This window comes from Dipodomys ordii, unplaced genomic scaffold, assembly GCF_000151885.1.
Source record: "Dipodomys ordii isolate 6190 unplaced genomic scaffold, Dord_2.0 Scaffold11, whole genome shotgun sequence".
In the NCBI taxonomy this organism is placed as follows: Eukaryota; Metazoa; Chordata; class Mammalia; order Rodentia; family Heteromyidae; genus Dipodomys; species Dipodomys ordii.
Genome location: NW_012267227.1, coordinates 9,532,843 through 9,551,179, shown reverse-complemented (window position 1 = coordinate 9,551,179; position 18,337 = coordinate 9,532,843). Strand labels below are relative to the sequence as shown.

Below are 18,337 nucleotides of genomic sequence, written 5' to 3'. Positions count from 1 at the left end.
ATGAATAATGTAGAGCTGTGGAGGGGGTCAAATCATTATAGAGTTGGCAAAACCACATCTTCACCTCCTATGGTGAGTCCTTATGCTGAAAACTACTGGTGGCTGCACAAGCTCACAGAATGAGCCCCCAAACTGTTCTCGATCAAAAGTATCTTTAATAATTTGGAATGGCAACAGTCTATTGTTGCTAATAATAGGAAATGTCTGATCACCTTCCTTCCTGATTTTGTTTTTTTCTTTATACCAAGTACTGGTTATTGCATTCAGAACCTCAAGCTTGCTAGACAGGTGCTCTACAACTTGTGCCATCCATCTAATCCTTGACCATCTTCTGAAATCTTATGGGTTTTTCATTTATCAGTGAGGGAAACTCTTGCAAAGCTAGGAGTTTCAGTGGGCAAAGGGCAGGTATGTCATTTCACTGCTCCATTCCTAGTCATTAGCACAGAACCTACCACAGAGGTGACACTAATCAAGTATTTCCTTTTGGGGTATGTTTAGCCACCTGGGCTTAGATTCAGAGCCTCACACTCTTGCCTGGCTTCCTTGCTTATAGTGGCTGGTGCTTTATCACTTGAGTCATATCTCCTGTCCAGCTCTGTTGACTTTTCTGTATCTGGCTGGTGTCAAACCATTATCCTCTTACGTCATACCCCAAGTAGCTAGGATTAGATGTGTTAGCCACTGGCGTCTGGCTTCATACTTCTTGTGACTATACTCAACCTAGACAATAAGGAAGACACCTTAAGAATAAACAGCAAAACTCTTATTTAGTTCTTGGCAAAGCTGAGCAAAGCTGACAAAATGTTTCTAGGAACAGTCTTCTGTGATGGTAGAACTTGCATTCTATGCAAAATAATCACTTCAATTCTTCTGCCTATGTTTCACTAAAATAGAGAGGTTTCTGATTCCAGGCTGATCATTAGGTTGTACTCAGCACACTGCTGTATCTATTATTTCAGTGTAAAATAAACCTCTTTGTGAAAAGAGGCAAGATAATAGAATGCATCCGTCTTGATCCCCCAGCCCCCACTATGTACCTTAGTAGCTAGAAATGTTCTTTGAGCCTCATTTTTCTTATCTAGAAAATGGGACAATTTTCTCTTGGAGAACTGATGTGAAAAATAATCCTAAACAGAATTCTCTCATCATTCCTCACTCATAACTGGCCTTCAGTAAATGTCTAGTGAGTGACTGAAAGACAAGAGTTACTATAATTTTACACTGGATAGAGAAAATATACTACCACTTTTTAAAATGGGAATTAATGTCAAATCTGGGAAATGCTTACACTGAAAGTAGTTCTTACATAGTACAGGAAACAGGTTTATAAGAATAATTACTTTATCTGAAATTTAACTATAACTTGGTCCTATAGGCTTTGCCTTTTATATTCACCCTAGACTTAATACAAAGGAGAGCCTTAGAGATCACAAATACCTCCTCCTCCTCCAATGAGGAAATGAAAGCTCAGGAAAGTTGACTGCTTTGTCTAAGTAATGCCAGCAAAAAGTGGTTGTAAGGTGTAGTGGCTCACGCCTGTAATCTCAGCTTCTCAGGAGACATATATCAAAAGTATTGCAGTTCTAGACCAACCCCGACAAAAATTATCAAGACCCCATCATAACCAACCTTTGAGGCATAACAAGTATTGTCCATACATAAAATCCCACCTACAGTTAGATAGGTATAGGCAAGAAAAAAAAAAAAAGGAACGATCACTAGGCACGAGTGGCTCATGGCTGTAATACAAGCTGCTCAGGAGGCTGAGATCTATGGATCACTTTTCAAAGCCACCCCTGGTAGGAAACTCCATGAGACTCTCATCTCCAAATAACTACCAAAAAGCCAGAAGTAGAAATGTGGCTCAAGGGTTAGAGCACTAACCTTGAGCAAAATGAACTCAGAGACAGTATCCAGACCCTGAATTCAAGCCCACAAACAAAAGACAAGAATCTACCTGAAAAATGAATAAAGCAAAAAAAGGCTAGTAGAGCACTTTCCTAGAAAGTATTGAACCCTAAGTTCAAACCTCATAACTGAAAAAAAAACTGAGCCAGAAATACAATATCCCAATAGTCTAACTATAACTTAATTCCTGCATACCACAACAAAGCCAATGTAGAAATTCTAAGAGTCTTAATGATCTACAAAGGAAAATTCCTTTGCTATACTTGTTTTCAAAATACAAAAGTCAAGCAATACTGGCACACACCAGTAGCAAAGGCTGAATCATGGAGGATCATAGTTTGAAGCCAGTGGGCAGAAAAATCTGGAGATTCCATCTCCAACCAGAAAAATGCTGGGCTAGAGACATGGTTCAAGTAGTGAACAGAAAAGCCATGTGAGAGAATGAAGCGTTCAGTCTAAGCCCCCATGTGTGTGTGCACACATGTAAATGTACACACACACACACACACAGAGGCAAACAAAGCAACAAAACCTCTTACATCCAAATTCTAACATAGCCTCCTTCCACAACCTTTACAAGCTGGTCTAATACTTCCTGATCTTGTTCCATCAACACAGTACCAAGCAAACACAAGAAAGATAACACACCATTCCAGCGCCCATCCTCCTGCCCCCTCCCCACACCTTTATCTTCTTCCCTCCAATGATTTCTGACTTGTCTGAAGCCAAAGGAATGAGCATGATGCAAATGTGGTTTTGTGGCTGGTGTCTGCTAGACACACTGTCATAAATAGCTTTGTGAAGAGATACACCCAGATAATCAGTCCTTGCCTTGTCTCACTGACCACGCTGGAACATTTTTTACTAACCATAGACAAGAAAAAAGACCAACACTGAATTCTTCAGATACAAGGTATGAATTTCCACAATGAAGTAAACACCTGCAGGAAAAAAGTAAAAGACAGACCAGCTAATAAGGTGAATCTTGGGATAACAACACAGACCTGAGTTAGACTCTGACACGCTGTATGACTTCTTTGAATTCTATTCCTTAAGGGGCGAAGAATCCTGCCTACTTTCTTCAAAAATAGCCACTAAAAGAAACAAAAGTGACTTATCTCATGATTCTTCTCTTTGAGAATGATACCTTGGTTATGGCCAAAAGGAGTTCTGTTCTTTAATTTTGAGGTTAAAGATGAAAAAGGGCTAAGTGTTTAAATTCACAGAAATGTACCCTTTAAATGGGTACACTTAGTTGTGTGTAAATGCTATCCTTGCAAATGTGAAGATAAAAAAGGGAGAGAAGAGAGAGACCAGAGAAAACACTTAACCTTATTACATAACTAGCTATACAGTGTCAGTAGTTTAGGAGAGGGGAAATTGGAGTTCAAGGAAGGAAAAGAAAGCTAGAGAAAGTAACAGGACATTTAAGTACTTAAGTGAGAACTTAAGTACTTAATAAAGCAGTAACCCAGGAGGGTTTGTGCAGCTGGCATGCACTCAGCAGAAGCCCCATCCTCCAAACCTGTCTTTTTGCAGATGATCCTGAAGAAAAAGTTCTTATTTTATCAGTATACTCTAATCAGACCACTCCTTAGGAAAGGCAAAAAATTGATTCTGCTAAGTCAAAGGCTGCCCAAAACATATATGAATAACACATAGAAATCTGTTTGAGCTGGTCACCGGTGGCTCATGCATGTAATTCCAGCGACTGAAGAGGCTGAGATCTGAGGATTGTGATTTGAAGCCAAGCCTGGACAGGGTAAGTCTGTGAAACTCTTATCTCCAATTAACCAGCAAAAAAGACAGAAGTGGAATTGCAGCTCCAGTGGCAGAGCAACAGGCTTGAGTAAAAACGCTAAGAAGGGGCTGGGAAGGTAGCTCAGTGGTAGAGTGCTTGCGTTGCATGCATGAGGCCCTGGGTTCAATTCCTCAGCACCACATAAGCAAAAAGAAAAAAAAGCCAGAAGTGGCACTGTGGCTCAAGTGGTAGAGCACTAGCCTTGAGCTGAAGAGCTGAGGGACAGCGCCCAGGGCCAGAGTTCAGGCCCCACAACTGAACCACCCCACCCCCCCCCCGCAAAAAAAAAAACGCTAAGAAACAGCATGCAGACCCTGAAGTCAGGCCTACTATTAGCATGTATATGTGTGTACGCATGCGTGCATGTGTATATACACACACACACGTATACACACAAAAATAAAATTGGTCTACTGGAGCATGACTGTCAGAATGAACCCTTCTTTTTTATGATCTTTTTCTTTCTTGTGAAAATACTGTACAGAGGGGTTACAATTACATGGGCAAGATAATGAGTACATTTCTTATCAAGCATTATAGCCTCCTCCTTTGTTTCCCCTTCCCATCCCTTCCCATCCTCCCCTCACCCCCCCACCCAATCTTCCCCACCCCCCGCAAAGTTGTAAAGTTCATTTTCAACATAACAACTTGTACCTCTCATTGTTGCAATGGGTCCACCTGTATCCCTATTTAAACGATTTGTTTTTTCCCTTCCTCTCCACAAATTATACCGAAATCAAATACAGTGAAAGCAAGGGGTTATACTGTGGGGGAGGGACATACAAAGCAAAAAAATAATAATCTTATAAATGTGTTAGAAACAATCGCATGAAAGAAAAAAAAACATTTGAATACATATCTTAGGGTTCATTTCCCTTACATCACCTTATCTGACCTTTTCTGCTTGACTCAGACATACACTAAATATTGCAAATAAGGGAAACCATGGGACCTATGTTTCTTTGGGCTTGGCTTACTTCACTTAATATAATTTTTTCCAAGCCTTTGCATTTCCTAACAAATGGGGCAATGTCATTCTTTCTGATGGAGGCATAGAATTCCACTGTGTATATATACCACATTTTCTTGATCCATTCATCTACTTGAACCCTTCTTTTTTTAAGTCAAAGTCCTCAACAAAATATTCATGAGTGGTCAGTTGCTACTTAGGAAACTCTAGAAAGTATGTATTTGAAGTTCTAAATATCTTAGCAGCTCAAGTCGAAACCAGAATTGAGCAGATTTGTAGATTAATCTCTGAACTTCACTCATGATCTGGAACAGCATCTCCATCATGATATGGGTGAGGTTTCCACTGCTGCTCAAACCTCCAGGGCTTTGAGGATTTTTGCAAAACATTACCTTCAAACTTTGCTTCCTTGCCCGTGACCTGGAAAGCAACAGAGTAAATCGGGCAGAAGCCTAATGTGCTTCATAAATAGTTACATTAAAGAGATGAACAAGGGTGATCAGAGAAGTATGAGAAGGCAAATGTTCTTTCTGGGTAGAACCTTCACTTGTAGGTATACATATTTAATCAACAGTGTCATGAGAACTAGATTTTCTTTGTTTCAAACCTCAAAGTGTTGAGGCCTTATGAGGTTATTTTGTTTACTTTATACTATATTTTTAATGAAATATGAAGTATATATAATAAAAGCCATTGTGTTCTATTCCTAAAGCATCTAACATATACAAATCCACTTATCTAGTCCATTCCTAATGAAATCTAACAAACAGTTACTGAGAACCAAGCATAGACAAGATGTTGGGGCCAAGAAAGCAGAGAAGAAAACACAGTTCTTGTCCTCTGAGGATTTATATACTCAGCATAAATACTGAGTATTTATAAACGCTGTGTTTAACTAAGTAATTGTGCTTCTTGGCCAAGTAATTGCCTTTTGGTGTGTGTGAATTTGATAAACATATTTGTACTCTTTAAGTCACTTGTTTTTCCTGTGTCCAAGAACAATGTGGAAAACACTTTGCCAGTATATAAATAACATATTAACCTATGTCCTGATGCATTGTTCTCATTCCTACTTTGGCAATGGGATCTTTCCATCTCATATACACTCCAATCAAGCACAGTGACTTCTCATCAGAACCAAACTGATAACGTGTTATGCTCTTGACCTCCAGGACTATAAGTGAATCATGACTTCTTTGGAGTCATGAATGTCCAAATCATAGCAGTTGAGGTGCTGGCTATAATTTCCAAAATACCCACTAAAATAAATGACACCCTTAGTTGATGATGCTTTTTTCCAGTTATCAAGTTATTCAGACACCACTTCAGATCCTACATTTTTCCCTTTTTTTTTTCTTTTTTTTTTTTTGGGTCCGGTCGTGGGGCCTGAACTCTGGGCCTGGGCGCTGTCCCTCAGCTCTTCAGCTCAAGGCTAGCACTCTACCACTTGAGCCACAGTGCTACTTCCGGCTTTTTTCTTATGTGGTGCTGAGGAATCAAACCCAGGGCCTCGAGCATGCAAGGCAAGTACTCTACCACTGAGCCACCTTCCCAGCCCTTTTTTTTAACATTTGTCTAAGATATTCACACTAATCTCCTACAACATTTTTATATTATCCCAAATTTCATGTTCTGTCACCTCATTTACTCTTCTCATTATTTTCTCTCCAACAAAAGAAATAGGTATTTCTCTGCCATCTTTATTTATATGCATTTAGTTTTAAAATATTTACCTACAAAGTGTCTCCGAAATGTCCAACAGTGCAGGGATTTGGACCAGGAAGATAAAATCCATCACAGACCTCAAGGAGTTTCACCTGGGTCTGGCAATTTACTCACAAGGTGATATGTGATGTGTTAGAGCAAATGCAAGTATGCCTGGGGGGAAGAAATACCATGTGAGCTTGAAAATAAGTAGTAAGTGTGGGAAAGATCCCCTCAGGGGCTTAACATGTATACTGAACATTCAGGGTTTTCTAACCCTGTTACTTTCAAATTCCTCCACCATAAAACAGAATATCTACCTTATCTGGCTCCAAAAGGGAAGGTATAGCACCTGGCCTGTGGTTCTTCCCTTGAGTCAGTCAATTTGGGATTGAAAAGGCTAACTCAATCATGGTTAAATAGTGTGTTGTGTTTGGCATCAATAAAGTGAAGGTAAGTACAAATACTGATCAAATAGGGCTGATATGAAAGTTAGATAATCTGTGGAAATCACTAAAGAGTACATACTATTTAGTTAGATGTTACTATTGGAAGACTCAATGTCAGGGACAGAACTTAAGAGGGCAGAATCCTAGAGGATGCTACCACTGAGTTGCACCTCCAGTCCTTGGTTTTAGGTGACAGGATCTCAGTAGGTAACCCAGCATGACATGGAAAGTTCTAGGTAGATTAGGCTTTCAATCCTGCCTCCACCTTCCAAGTCCTAAGATTATACTCAGAGCCTCACTAAGCCTGACTTTTTCAATCACCAAACTTTTTATAGAAACCCTACTAAGTAAACAGTATCAAGATCAGTGAACTCCTTCTCAATTAGTCATTTTATTATTCACAAGTTAGACTTGATCTATTACAACAATTAAGTAGGAGAAAGAAATTGATATGTTCAAGCTCTAAATTGTAAATCTCTCTGAATGTGACTTCTTTTTTTTTGTCATGGAGCCTGAACTCTGGACCTGGGTGCTGTCCTTCAGCTCAAGGTGAGGGCTCTACCACTTGAGCCATAGCGCTACTTCCAGCTTTTTCTGCTTATGTGGTCCTAAGGAATCAAACCCAGGGCCTCGTGCATGAAAGACAAACATTCTACCACTGAGCCCAGCCCCAGAATATGACTTTCTAAAATTTATTTATCTGCAGATGTGATTAATTCAGCAAAGATGAGGTCCAATTTGATCATGGCAACTCCTAATCCTGTAGGACTGATACCCATCAAAATGGTGGAGACAGACCTACACAGAGAAAGCCAAGTGAAGCTGAAGGCAGAGATAAGGATTCTGCTTCTACAAACCAGATCTGAATGGCAAAAGACTGCTGGCCAAGCACTAGAAGAAAAACCAGACACAACAGATCTGTGACCTCAGAAAGTACTAATCCTATCCATCTCTCCATTTCAGATGTCTAGCATCCTAAGCTGAGTTTTGTTATTTAAGCCACTCAGCCCATGGTAATATATTACACAGTCCTGTAAACAGGCATCCAGTTTGAGAGATTTTTCTCATTACAAGTTAGATCAGATTAACAAATATATTAGTTCTCGAAGCATATATTTAAATTTTAATCTGAATTACCCAATTGGTCACATACAAGATTCTATTCTCTACTTCTTTTGGGCAATAAATCTCCATCCACACTATGGGCTCTGTGAGGAAGAATACATTTATTCACTCAGTAGACTCTGCTAAATTAAAGATTAAAAAAACACAGGTTCTTGCCTTCCAGAATTCTTCTGACTCAGATCCTAAGTTTGTAAGTAACCAGTGCAATGCACTGGCCTGAAGGCTCCAAGGTACCTTAGTTTGCCATGGGAAAAAAAAAAAACCTTCATGCTTTTTCAGGAGTTAGTTATCATCTCCTTGGCCCAGACTTCTACTTTCCTCCTTTCAACTCTAGCTTGAGCCAACAATGAAAGTCAGACCACTGCTATTATGTCTATCCTTCCAGAGAAAAGAGATGGCAGGTCTTCCCACTGGTAGGAATACAGGCCTGTGGGGATACGCCCTGTTTGGAGAAGCTTTCTAGTATTTTCTGGCTCAGCTTAGCAACCAGAAACATCTTCCAGGGAAACCTTTATTAAAACAATGACCGGCACTACAGGCAGATGAATGCAGAAGTCCGCTTCTCTAAGAAAAGTAGAGAAGAACCAAGATTTGAACATTAGAATCCAAATGGATCTTAGCCTTACTGGAATGCTCAACTTTTGAAAAAGGACTTTCCAAGACCCAGCCCATTCTAGCACTAAGTGAAAACACAGGAGGTGAACCAATTGCAACTATTTGTGTTTATGTGTGCACACACACGTGTGCAGCAGTACAGGGGCTTGAACTCAGAGCTTGGGCAACTTCTCTTAGCTTTTGCGCTCAAAGCTGGTGCTCTGACACTTGAACCACACCTCCCCACCAGTCTTTTGCTGGTTGGTTGGAAATAAATGCCTCTCAAATGTGTCTGCCCAGGTTGGCTTCAAACCCCAATCCTCAGATCTCGGCCTCTTGAGTCGCTAGAATTGCAGGTGTGAGCCACCAGTGCTCAGCAGCCAACCATTCTTATCTTTGTGGGTTTCTGGTATCAGCTAAGAAAGCCCCGCTTCCTTTTCATAGTCTTCACATTGCAGGACCAGATCCCTGGTCCTGGCTCTTCCTACTTGCTCTTACTTCCAAACACTTCTCCGCTTCTGCTTTCATTGAAGGCATGGTATTACAAATTCCATTCTACAAGTCTTTGCTTAACATCAGCTGTGCTCTAGCCACTGTGCTGAAGCTCCTCTGTACCATTTTCTCATTTCAGCTGCTCACCTATCACTAAGTAGGGAAAGGAGGCGTGGCTAATCTGAATCCCTTGCTAGTACTGATTACACCCCTGGTCTGGCTGACCTCAAGGCCATTCCTCCTTTTCAAAGGGCTTGAGAGAACATAAGGATGATGCTATCGGCTATTTACACTCCACACAGGCAAGCCAGGCACCTATTTCTATAAAGAAAACGAAACAAAGCAGAACAAACACAATTTAGTTCAACCACAAGGGGGTTGTTACGGCACCAAATAACTTAGTAAGTCTGTAAGTAGGTGTTCACTAATCTACATAGCCTATCCATTACACATATGGAAGCATATGTATACACATATATGTATATGGGCAGGCATGTTTTCAAAACATAAGGACTTCATAGAAGTTCTTATTATGTTCTGTTTGCAGTTCTATTTTTTTTTTTTTTTTAGTTTTCTGTACCCTTTGTCTTGTATATAAGTTTATCTGATCCATGGAAGGGACAGAGAATGAACTAATGATACTAGACACAATGTTAGAAATAAACTTTAGGGCTGGGAAGGTGGCTCAGTGGTAGAGCGCTTGCCTTGCATGCATGAGGCCCTGGGTTTGATTCCTCAGCACCACATAAGCAAATAAGAAAAAAGCCAGAAGTGGCGCTGTGGCTCATGTGGTAGAGCGCTAACCTTGAGCTGAAGAGCTGAGGGACAGTGCCCAGGCCCAGCGTTCAGGCCCCACAACCAGACACCCTCCCCCCCAAAAAAAGAAAGAAACTTTACAAACTTAGCAGCAAGAGGAGTAGGGATGGGAAAACAGGAGAAAATGAGGGAGGGAGTAACAGTGTTCAAAAAGAAATGTATTCATTGGCCAGGCACCAATGGCTCATGCCTGTAATCCTAGCTACTCAGGAGGCTGAGATACTAAGGATCTTGGTTCAAAGCCAGCCCAGTCAGGAAAGTCCTTGAGACTCTTATCTCCAATAAACCAATAGAAAACTGGAAGTGGTGCTGTGGCTCAAGCGGTAGCACATTCGCCTTGAGATAAAGAGGGACAGCACTCAAGCCCCAGAGTTCAAGCCCCACAACTGACAAAAAAAAATGTATTTATTACCTTACTTATTACCTTACTTAACCCCCCTTCACAATATTTTTTAACAGCAAAAAGTTCATTGTGATCCTGTTGCCATGGAACAAGTCATTATGCAAACTGAAAATTTAATTCTGACATGATTTCAATACAGTATGTGTCCTAAGAGGTAGCAGAGAAAGGGGGAGAGAGAGAAGAGGGAGAAAGAGGAGGAGAGAGAGAAAAGAGGGGAAAAGAGAGGGGAGGAGGGAAGAAGGGAATAAAGGGGCAAAGAGGAAGGGAGAGAGAGATTGAAGGGGAGGGGGGAGATGAGCCAGACCTGCTGGTCAACAGAAACCAGACAGTATACATTTTCTAATACACCAAAGCCTCTGCTTATTCCAAAACAGTCTCTGGCAAGGAGTATCCCTCTTGTCCTGTTTTTGCTAGGTTTCTACCTACCCAAGTGAGTATCTAGTGCTAACCAGAAATTCTGTCCCTGGGGTATTAAATTCCCAACTTCTATACTCCAAGGTCTATGAGAATCTAAGAAGCCTGGAATCGATCCAACCCATTTTAACTAGGAAGAAACTACCTAGTAATACCTTGTTTGTATTTCTTGGAGGAGGGACACCTGAAACACTTATTTCATTCCACACAATAATTCACCACAATCAGAAGGAACACAGCAAGGGCAACACCATCTCCCAGCTGCTGATTACATCAAAGGCTTGCAGCACAAATTCAATTTTATGATGTTAATCTCAGCCTGCCACTCAGAAATTTTCTCTGAGGGATATGATTTTTCTCTGGATTTCATTTTAAGAATGATTTTCTTCATCCACAATCAATAAAGATATGTTTTCATCAAAAGACTCTATCTTGGCAGAATTCAATTGGCTATTTCAATCCCTTTTGGTGGCATAGTATTAATTAAAATAGTTTATGTTGCACCTCAACTGGAAAGAGAGGCAGTGAAGAGAGTAACTACTCAGAACACATGTTCGATACACATGGACATGGAGGGCAGAAAATAATTTTCTCCTTCTGCAGGCAACCAACATTCATTAGCAATTCAAGAGTCACTCGAATTTGGTTTACCTCTGTGATTTCCCTGAAAAAAAAATAAGATGAAGTTCTTCCTGTTGTCTTTCAATAGGAAATCAAAATGCAGATACTGAGGAAGCATCAAATGGTCCTTTTAGTACCTCAAGAAGAGGGTAGATAACTTATTTTCTGTGTCTGATAACAAGCTCTACAAAGTCATAGTCATTGTTTGAGGCAATGGGTGCAGTTGGAGAGATGGGAAAGAATGACAGAAGAGATGATAGGGATCCAGATGCATTATACTCACAAAATGACATGCTGAATTGAAACCCCTATGTATAACTCCTTAAGGATAATTTTAAATATTTAAAAATACATAAATAAAACAGAGCTAGAAAACTTACCCCACTTATCTTCAATTTGTGAAGTAATCAATTTATAATAATTTTTTTAATTTACAATATATTTTGTAAATGTACTGCAATTAAATACGTTTATATTTCTCAAAAGCAGGTCTGGGAATTAATTTTTTTTACATTTAAAAGAGAAGGAAAATTGCAAAATATGTTACAGAAAATAAGGCAATTCTGCTTTAAGTCATTCAGAAAGTAAATTTATCTATGAAATATGTATGTTGTGCTTCACTCTGCTAAATGAAGGTACCCATCTCTACCCCAAGATTCTAAGACCATAGAACCTATGGCACAAGGGCTGAAGCCTGCTTTTCAAAGATATACAGAGGGCTGTGCTTTACCTGCCCTTCCTAAGGAGTGGGTCCAAAAGGACCTTTTAGAGGCTGAAATGTTCTGCTGCCTACTTATATCCACACTTTAAAAAAGAATAGTGCCTAAGCATTCTTAGCCTAGAGATGAATTGCTTTCGGTCTATTGAAAATGTATTCTTTTCCTAATAAACTTGCCTATTATTCCCACTTTCAAAAAGAAGAAAAAAATAGTTCAGTATAATAAAAGATGTAATTGCTAGAAACCAAACCTTCTACATTCCTAGTTCTGAAATCATCCATCCTTTGTACTTCCTAACATAAGAAGGTGGTAATAAAGAAAGTAGGTATCTTGATACACTAAGTTGTTTAAGGACTTTACAGGACTCAACAAGTAATTTTTCTCATTTTCCCATTTTCTCATTTTTTTGCTTTTAACATTGAAATGAAGTAAAAATAATTTTATCTACAAAATCAATTATTATAATCTAGTTTCTATAATCTAGTTTCAGTACAAGACTAACATATACACATCTCCACACAAGTATACAGGTGTTAGTTTCCTCATCTATGACAGGTTTGATACATGTGTGTCAGTCTTCCCTATATATGCAGGGCCAACATCTTTACATAGAAGCCACTGACATGACAGAGAGATATTCTTGTTTTCCAAAGTGGCCAATGCTACAGGAAAACCACTGACTAAAAAAGAAAGTAGTTAAGTGAGGTAACACATATCTGTACTCTCTGCTACTCTGGAGGTGGAAAGTGGCCTGTTTGAAGCCAGTCCAGGCAAAGTTGGAGAACCTCTTTTAAAAATAAAACATAAACAAAAGGGCTAGAGGTGTGGCTCAAGTGATAAGAGTCTTGCCTGCCTTACACGAGGCCCTGGGTTCAATCGCTGGTACTGCAAAAGAGAGAGAAAGAAAGAAGGAGGAGGAGGAAGAAGAGAAGTTTCATCAGGATCAGACTGACATCCTCTCAAAGATCTATGAAAAGGCAAATTCCTGGGCTCCACACTTGGTGTAATGAGTTAGAAACTCTAGGGACAGGGTTGGTACAGGAATTTGAATTTAAGCTTCCTCTCCAAAGACACTCACACTAGAGGCTACAGAACTTAAATCAATCTCCGTAAACTTCATGACATGAACAACTAAAAAAACATTAAAATTGACCCAAAAAGAAATTGCAAGACGGGGCTGGGAAGGTGGCTCAGTGGTAGAGTGCTTGCCTTGCATGCCAGAGGCCCTGGGTTCGATTCCTCAGCACCACATAAGAAAAAAGAAAAAAGCCGGAAGTGGTGCTGTGGCTCAAGTGGTAGAGCGCTAGCTTGAGCTGAAGAGCTGAGGGACAGTGCCCAGGCCCAGAGTTCAGGCCCCATGACCGGACCCAAAAAAAAAAAAAAAAAAGAAATTGCAAGACATTCCAACAAAAAATTGTGTTTTCTTAAGAAAACTGTTTTCTTCAAAATCGATATGGAGAGACAAAAGGAGAAAATGCTAGGTATCCAATTGTTCACTTTGTACAATGTTTGCAAGGGAGATAGAATTTCAAGGCACATTCTTCAGGACTTAAAAGGATTTTAAAGGCTAACAACTGCCAACAAAAAAATAAAATTATATATCTTTTTCTTAAGACTCACATCAATAGCTCAAGCCAACTCAATGACTGAAACATAACCTGGGTGTAAAATAGTCAGAGATCCTATCATTCCTACCTAGGAATGTATACCTGTTTCCAGCAGAGAACACTCAAGATGTGTTGGGGATAGGCAGGGGTTGGGGGGGCACTTCTTTCACAGAGCCAAAACACAGGCTACTAACACAGCATGGGGGAAGGAAAGCCTATAGTAGTTAGGGAAGAACGACAGTATAGCATCCCATAGGTCATTCTAAACCAACAGCACAAATCTCTTGGTCTGCTTTTGATTAGTAAGAATAAAAATCATAAACTCCTTCAGTAGTCAGATCTAGGTTACCATCTGCTTCTATTTAATCAAAAGGAGAGAAGGAGAGGATACCACACAGGCTAAGGGCCTACTGGGCATCAGAGAGCAGAGTACTTTACATACAACTGAGTCTTCCCACAATGTTAGGGAGATGCCCCCCAAAGGAAACAGTTGAAGGTTAAATCAGTACCTGATTATGTAAATCAACAGCAAGACCCCCATCTTACATTTCAGAAAACCAAAGCTCAGAGGTAAAATGGTTAGCCAACATCTCCCCATCACCACAACAGAATGGGACAGTAGTAAAATAACTTGCCATAATTTGAATTTGTTACACATTCTCACCTTACCAACACACTTTCTGATTTGCGTAAGATGTTTCTCAGTACAGTATTTCCATTGAGCAAATGCCTATAAAATAGACCTCTTCAGAAGTGGAACTAAATTTTAAGCTGCCAAGCCTTCCCTGATGGATGCTCAGTACTTCTCAGCTTCCAGCCTTCCCTTTCCTTATTAGAGTACCTACCCCCTTACTCTAATGATTCATTCTAACTGAACTCTACTCTCAATGCCTAGTGGGTATAACCTGTACATTTTCTCCACTTGAAATCCTCTGGCAAAGAGTTTTACATAGAACGAGAGGGGAGTCAGAATTCATGTATTAACTCTGAATGAGGATAATTTAGTTTCAAAAGTCTTCTCTTTTCTCCTTCTTAGATAAGTCAGTTTGTATAGTCAGCTTAAGAGTAGCTGTGGGATTTGCAGAGTGAAGGGAAAAAAAAATCCTTGGCTATTGATGTGTTTTCTAATTTCTCCAGTGCCATCTAAAATCCTGTCAGCTTTCTAGACCTTCACCGTTTATGGCTAATTCACCAATTAATCTTGAGACCAATTGGTTTAATAGATCACAATTCTATCTTGTATTTTTTAAAAGCACCTCTATGTCAGACTTTCCATTAATCTGAGTTAAATTTCAAATTGTTAAAAGAAACAAAGAAGCTGAGCACCAGTACTCATGCCTGGAATCCTAGCTAATTCAGCCTTCTGAGACATGAGGGTCACAGATCAAAGCTAGCCTGTGTGGGAAAGCCCAGGAGACTTTTTTATAACCAGCAAAATGCTGGAAATGGAGATGTGGCCCAGGTGGAGCAGTACCAACCTTGACCAAAAAGCTAATGAGAGTATGAGATCCTGAGTTCAAGCACCAGTACTGGCAGACATCATTTAAGATAGTAAATGCCACTACTTGTTGACTATTAAATTGTAGGTTCTGTGCTGCTTTCATTACTTAATTGCTTCACTTGATCCTCAGAAAGCTACTAGACATTATCCTAAACTCAAGGTAAATGAGACCTAAAGTCAGAGTTAGAAAAGAAACAGACCTGTCAGTTGAGGGCTCTTAATTATTGCCTTACACTTAAGTGGGGCAATAGTGTGTCCAAAGGCTAGCACACCCTCTGGAAAAAGAGTAAACACTAGTGAAAACTCTCCTAGAGCAATGACAACTACCCTAAATGTGAACACCTGCATTTTTAGAAAGGATCCAAGGAAGAGATCCAAAGTATTGCATGTCCTTTCCAGCCAGAGATAATTCCCTCATTTTTGAAGATTAAAAATGACACACAATCGTTAAAGAACTTGCTGAGATCCCAAAGATTTTAAAGCTGATCTGAGACTAGAACTCAGCACATAGTTAAACACTTTTATTTAAGATCCCAAGCAAATAACCCTGCCTCCACTTTGGCCTAGACACGAACTAAATCTAGAAATTTTACAACTAGAAAAACTAAATCTAGAAATTTTACAACTAGAAATTTTACAACTAAAAAATTTTTTACAACTCCATATCAATCAAGGCTCTAGAAAAATACCTTTTATAATAGACTGATGGAATTATTAATAAGGAATACCATCCATTGTAAGCAATATTAAGAAATACTATTAACATTATTACTAAATAATAGAAAATGTAAGTAAATTTTCAAGCCAGAATAAAGAATGCCACCCACTGTCAGCAATATTAAGGAACATTATCATTAGCAAATAACAAAATGTAAATTGTCAGGCCCAAAAGACAACTGAATCCAACAATTGTGAAACCTGAAATATTCCTGATACTAGTGTTTTCAAAGCCCATTGTTATTACATAATAACTTAAATATATTCTCCTATTCTGGTAGTCTTCTATAAACTATAACCTCAGATTTCTAGAACATTCCCTCCACTAAAGTCTATTAACAGAAGATGTCACACACAAGAAGCTTAACAGTTAAATTGGGAAAAAAAATATCTAGCTTACAATTACCTTTTCCCAAAGAGGTGAGAATATTGGAACTGAACTCAGGGCTGCTTTTGGTGGCTTGGGGGGGGGGGGAATCACTGATTTCAAGGACAGTTTCTTTCTCCTTCAGCCCTCCGCATTCTTTACAGAAAACAAGACTGGCACATTTTCATGTTGATGCAACTCAAAGAAGGCTAAGGAACAAACAATGTTTGCAAGCAAACAAAAAAAAAAAAAAGCCACAAGACCAAATTAACCACAAGTACTTGGCGTGACCACTTACTTTCTCCTCCCCTGGTCAAAAACTGAGAAAATGAAAAAAGAAGAAAGAAGAAGAAGAAGAAGAACTCTGGTGTATGGATAAGGAGGGGCAGCTGGATGGAGAAGTGAAAGAACAAAGCCAAGTTTCTTTCCTTCAGGCAATCAGATCCCTAACTCATTTGGAGAAGAAGAGGGGAAAAGAGAGGGAAGGAGGGAAAGGGGAAGGGAGGAGCGTGGGGAGGAAGGAAGAGATGGAGAGAGAAGAAAAGGAAGAGGAGGGTGGGAGGAGAAGGGGAGGCCCAGGAGGAGGAGAACTGAAGGTTGCTTCCAGTTCTAGACCACGGTTAACTGTTTACAAAATACTGTGACAAATGAGGAAGGCCGGGACAAGGAAGCACCTGGAAAAGAATATTCTAGTTGTGTGTGACCTCTTCCAGGTTCTTCTCCTGGGCATCCTTATCGTCCCCCTCCCCCCTCGTCCGCAGGTGTGCAGCAAGTAAGGCTGACTAAGCTTCTGCACTCCCCCGCCCCCCCACAAGGAGACCCCCAAGTTCTCCCCACCCCCCCACCCCGCTTCTCCCCTCAAGCAAACGAACTGAGAAGCCCGAGTCCCAGAAACTGTTCCACTAGTTTTCTTAAAGTAGGCCCCTAAAAGTACCTGAGAAGCAGAGACTTCCCCCCCGCACCCCCTCAAATAAAAAACCCCCAAGCCTCCCTCACCACCATCCCCAGAGCCCCTCAAGTTCACGGCCTGAGCCGGGAACCCCAGAAAAAGTTCAGCCACTGTGCCGCGCGCCCACCTGGCTTTCCCGCCCTCCGGGCACCCGGCTCTGGGGCAAGGGGAGGGAGGGGAGGACAAGAAGCCCCCCCCCCCAAAGTAGAGCCAAGCGTGGCGGGGACCACGGAGGACCCAGTGCCCAGAACAGGGGAGCCTGAGTCAAACCAGGGGCGTCGCCTCACCGGAGCGGCCCGACTGCGGTGCAGCTGAGGAGCCTCCACCCCGCGAGCGCCCGGCCTTCAGGGTCTTCAGGCCCCGCCCCATCCAACACGAACAAGCTCCTACAGCCCCAAGGCCCCGCCCCTACCACGCCCACTCTCGCTGGGTTCCAGCCAAGCCCCGCCCAGTACAGCCTCAGATCCCGCCCCTACCACGCCCACTCTCGCCGAGCCCATCCACATCCACGCCCGCCACCGCTCCGGGCCCCGCCTCTACCCCGCCCACCATCGTCCATACCACGCCCATTCTCGCCCGGACCCAGCCTAAACCCCGCCCACCACGCCCACGGCCTCGCTCAGGCCACACCTCCTCTCCCGCCGGCCCAGCTGCAGCCAGTTTCCCGCCCGCCGGCTGCTTGCTCACCTGTCACCTGCTCCGGAGTTCTGTGGTGGCTGAGGCGGCGTTGGCGGGAACCAGCCGGCTGGGCCTGAAGCCTGCCGGTGCCGGGTCCTTTCTGTGCCTGGAGAGTTGCTGTGGCCTGAACTTTTGACCTCAGCGACTGAGAACCCCCAAAAACTTGGGGGTTTCCTTCAAGACTCCACCTCCCTAGGTGAGCGAGGAAAGCCGACCTTGGAAGCGTCAAGAATAGGTAAATTTATATTAAAAAGCAAATAAATACATACCAAAAAGTTAAAAAAAATACCCAAGGTTACATTTAAAACCAGCTTTCCAGACTGTATGTGCACGGGTGAACCAGGAAAACTTCTCCAAGAATCTCAAACTTGAGGGGCTTCCAAACTCAGGGGGACTCCTTTGGGTTCCAAGAAATAACTGGTCTGGAAAACAGGTGGGAGAGATTGTAACCCTTCCTTGTTCACTGATTCCTGGCTTTCTCAGAATACAAGCCAGGTTT

At 41.3% G+C, this 18,337-nt stretch overlaps 1 protein-coding gene across 1 annotated transcript in view; it reads right to left on the bottom strand.

The window, feature by feature from the left end:
* Wdr72 (WD repeat domain 72) overlaps positions 1–17,523 on the bottom strand; it is a 116,648-nt gene extending 99,125 nt beyond the window's left edge. The window contains exon 1 of the mRNA XM_013009952.1: positions 17,448–17,523. The gene's annotated coding sequence lies outside the window, so the exon portion shown is untranslated. The remainder of the gene's footprint in view (positions 1–17,447) is intronic.
* Positions 17,524–18,337: the final 814 nt, after the last annotated feature.